This window comes from Camellia sinensis, unplaced genomic scaffold, assembly GCF_055761805.1.
Source record: "Camellia sinensis isolate YWXY unplaced genomic scaffold, ASM5576180v1 Unanchor372, whole genome shotgun sequence".
Lineage (NCBI taxonomy): Eukaryota > Viridiplantae > Streptophyta > Magnoliopsida > Ericales > Theaceae > Camellia > Camellia sinensis.
Genome location: NW_028129250.1, coordinates 55,001 through 59,975, shown reverse-complemented (window position 1 = coordinate 59,975; position 4,975 = coordinate 55,001).

Genomic DNA, 4,975 nt, shown 5'->3' with positions numbered 1-4,975 from the left:
GCAAATATTGTATAATTGTTCGGTTTTCTGCAATTTTTTCCATACCTCTGTGTAAATAACCCAATATTGGTTCACAGTCAATAACATTTTCACCATCTAGAGTAACAATGAGTCGAAGAACACCATGCATTGATGGGTGGTGAGGACCCATATTGACTATCATGAGGTCTTTTCTTGTAGCTGGTGCAGTCATAGGTTTTTTCCCGATTCATTCTTCCATGAATTGCTGAAAGTGAAAAAAGGCTCATCCAAATTTAAGTAAATAATTCAAAATGGCTTTTCAAATTAACGAGTTTTTATCTCTCGAATATTCAACTGACCAATTAATTCTTTGTAACGTACTCTATTTTTTTTTGACAAATAAGCGAGCAGGCGTTGACGTTTTCCCAGAATTTTTCGCAGACCTCTCTGAGATAAATAGTCTTTTTTGTGCAATTCCAAATGGGAAGTAAGTCTTCGTATCTTATTCGTAAAACAAAATACTTGAAATTCAACAGATCCCCGGTTTTCTTCTTTTTCTTTTTGTGAAATAACCAAAATGAATGAATTTTTTATCATAAAAGATTTTTTCTCCCCTCCCCTCTGTTTTTACAAATATGAAATTTTACTGATCAGTAATAATAATGCCAGTTATTTTAATCTGGTATATACAATAATCTGAATTTTTTATGGAATCCTAATTTTATCCCATAAAATTAATCAATCCAATTGAAAATAGGATTCGGATAGGGATACAAAAGAATAGTAAATTTTTGCATTTTCAAAAGAGAATAATTTGAATCTTAAAATTAAGAAAATTTTGTTGATTTGTTTCTAGATATAATTGATACGTTATTGAATTAGTATCATATATTAGAATGAGATGGAAGACAAGTCATGTGTGCATCTGTTTATTTTCATATAGCAGATATGGTACAGGATAGATAGGAAAAATGTATCATCAACGAATTTTCAATCGTGGGTACATATGTATCCTTAACATGCTGAAACGACTGCCATTATTGGTATCAAACCAATAGCGATTCATACAAGCTAAATCTTCTAATCGATAATTGGGCCAAAGAAAAAATTTGAATTTAATTAATTTATCTCTATCAAGATCTTTATTTTCATCAAAAAATCGACTCCAATTTTTGACCTTGTTCCCATTGCAAAATATTGGATTTCTATTCACATCATGCTTAGTCTTTGAATTGAAACAAATTAGAATTCTCAATTCTCTACGACATCTAGACGATAAAATATTTTCAGGAACAAGCAAATCATAATGATTTTTTTTTCTATTTCCGGTTATCCTTTGATGATGCCTTGAAATGGATTCATCAAAATCCTTATCCTTCTTATCAACATATCTTTGTTCTCGGTATCTTTGATTAGTTTGATGCCTACTCGTATGAACTAATGAAATACCTATGGTTTGATACATAATAAACTGTCCATCATTTTTTACAGACAGACGAAGGGGTTCGATAATTAATATCCCCCTTTTCATCAATTCTGTAAGAGTTAAATTCTTCTGAATCAGCATTATATCCAGATTCATTTCTCTCCTTTGAATAGAGGATATAGTAATTTTTCTTGGATTTCTCAGTCTAAGCAGGAGACAATATACTTTGATATTATTGATCATTCTTTGATTCAAAGCATTATCCCATCTCAATTGAAAAAGTAAATACTTTTTCAGGAAGAAATCTAGTTCTGCTTCGGTATTGCTCTTGTATTGTTTTTTCTTTTTACGGTTTTTCATGTTTGATTCTGAATAATCTTCTTCAATATCTTTTTGTTCGGTTGAGGGAACAGATACAAGATTTACTTGGTTTTGTGCATTTGATCTAAGATCTCTTTGGCCTGCAGATTCTTTTTCTTTTTTATTTTTATTCTTTAATTCCATTTTTTTTTTTTCATTCGAGGGTATAACCCCCTTTTGCTTTCTATTGATGTTTTTATTTTCACTACCATTTTCATTTATATTAAAAAAAAGTAATTTGCTTGGTATAAACCACGGTTTCATTTTATATGCATTATAAAGTAGTACAAATTCTGGGAAGAACCAAAGTTTCAGATTCGATATAGGACGACTTAGTATTTCTTCATTCATTCCCATCCAATCAAAAAATATTTTTTTTTGATTGGGTGAATTGATTTCTTGATCCTGAGGAATCGTAAGATAAAAAAGATCTTTTTTATCAATTTTATCAATTATTTGATAATTATTAGTCCCGGTTTTAGTATTTTTATTCTTGTTGGTATCGATCTTGATCCAGGCCTCAATATCGATTTTCTTTTTAAGACAAAAATGGAGAATTTTCCAATCAAAATATTTTCGATCCGGATTTTTTTCCATATACATAATATCACTTTTTCCTAAATAATTTTTGATAGGGATATCCCCTAGTATATCAAAAAATTTGCCCTTATGTTTATGTGTGTTGTAATTATAAAAACTCTCTCGATTCTTATTTACTTGGAATGGTGATCCATAAATATATGGGTCCCTCTTATTTTCATAATTAATAGATCTATAAGATAAAAGATTATATCTATAGTATTTTTGAAAATTCTCATTTTGATTTGGTAATGAATATACTTCGTAATCGTTTTGTTTTTTGTAATGAATTAATAGGTCTTTTTCATATGAATTCTCTTTGTTTAAATCTTGATTTTGAATTGTACGACATTTATTGATTCTATTTTTCCATTTTGCTGCTATTAATCTAGACCATCTAATCTGAGATAAATGGTATTGATAATGACCTCTTAACCAGTTTTTCCATTGATTTATTCCAGAATTCCGAAGTTTCTTATGTCTTAATTCATAATGAATTATTCCTTGTTTTCCAAAATAATCTTTTATTGAAGTCTTAAGAAAAAAAGACGTTCCGTGATATTGAAGAATAGATCTTAACTTATACAAGTTAAGAACTTGTGTTTGTGATATTTTGTAAAATACATATGCTTGTGACAAGGAGGATAAGTCAAAAAAATTCTGTGAATTCTTATTACTAATATTATAAAGTGACTTTTTTATAGTCGAAATAAAATTCATTTTATTTTGATTTGTTTTATTAATTCTTTTTTTATTTTTTTTATTATTGTAAATGGATTTATCAATCATTTTTTTTGTTGATTCAACAAAAAGTTGTATATTAATTCTGGGAATATTAATAATAGATAGAAGGATATCTGCGTATATCCTTTCAGTGAAAAATTTTATAAAATAATGTAATTTACGGATTAATCGAGTATTTCTTCTTTTTAATATTTGCCAATTTGGTGATTCCAATCTTTTAGCATTATAACTTGTTTTATTAGGACTATCATTTATTTCTGGAGTCACTTTTTTTTTATTTTTTGTAATTCTTTTTATTTGATTTCTGATTGTGCTTGTTCTATCAGTCAGATCTTTCATTTTTTTTTCTGTCAGTAAAAAATTTGTCCAATATGTAGATTGAATTCGACTAAAGGATTTATGAATTATATGATTGCGGGTTATAGAATCTTTTTCTTTTTTTTTTTTAGTTTCGCTTGATTTATATATTTCTCTCAATCTAAATAATAGAATTGGATTTACTTTTGAGAGTTCTTTTTTTATTTTTTTTAAAAACGGAATGCCCTTGATAATCCATTTTTTTGTTTTTTTTGAGATATTTAGAAATTTTGTTCTTTCTTTTAAAACTTTTAGAAATATAAAATACTTTTTTTTCAATTTTCCAATTTTTTTTTCGAGTTTCTTAAAAATGGGTTCAAAAAAGGAAGGCCGTTTTTGGGGAGAACCAAAAGGAAGTTCAGCTTCCATTCCCCAAACCGTTAAAAAAAAAAAATCATCTTTTTGTCCTTTCTTTTTGATTCGATCTATATGAGAGGACCGTGGCTTAGATCTGTGCCAGGGTTTCAGACAGAAAGGAAATAGCATCTTTATTTGAATACCGTCTATTAACCAATTTTTCGGAAATTCTGTTTCTGATAATTGAACACCATTATAGGTGCATTTAACATGCATTTCTTTATTCCATTCATTTAAATCCTCAGACCACTCAGGAAATTGTAATAATAGCATACGGCCAATATTTTTAGCTATTATCAATGACGGTAATATAATATATTTTCTAAGAATCGATTGAGTTATTAACATGGAACCTCTTATTACTTGAGCAAATGGAATGGTATCCCAGGCTTCTGCTACTTCTATCCGCGCTTTCTCTTTTCTTTTGTTCTCTTCTTTTTTGTCCTTTTCCTTTTTTTCCCTTTCTTTTATTTCTTCTTCTGTATAATCTGAAATTTTGAATTCTGCTCCCTTTCCTATACAATTTCTAAAAATGAGTTTTATCAGTTCGGAGATATCAAAAAAAAAAGGGTGTGATTTGTCTATTCTGTCCAAAAAAAGCGGAGAATGTGCATTTGCTTGAAAAAATTCCCAAATAACTGTTTTACATCTTTGGGCTCGCATTGAACCTTTGATTATGTCTCGACGAAAATCAGATTGTTGCGAATATCGTATCAAAGCTACTTCGTCTCTTTTATTAGAATTATTAGTATCCTTATTATTAGGATCGGTATTTCCCCGGTTATCAGTAAAAATCACTACACGTTTGGCTTTTCTTGAACGAATCTGATAATCTATTGGTACTTCTTCTTCACTTTCTCCTTCCTGTTGTTCTAATTCGTTGATTAATTTGTATGACCATCGAGGGACTTTTTTACTGATTTCTTTTATTCCAATAGATTTTTTTTTTTTTTTTTTGATCATTAAGATCACTTCTAATTGCATTGAATAAAAATTTTGTTTTATTTTCGGAATCCATTCTTCCTTGTTCTGAAAATAAAGAAGATCCTTTCAAATTCAAATTTGATTTAAGTTCACTGATTAAAGTCAAGAAATAACTCATTTTTGTTGATAATGGGTTGTTATCAAATATATCTGTTTTATCTTTAAATTCTCGAGAATCCGTATCAGTAAGAAAGATAGTATGAATCT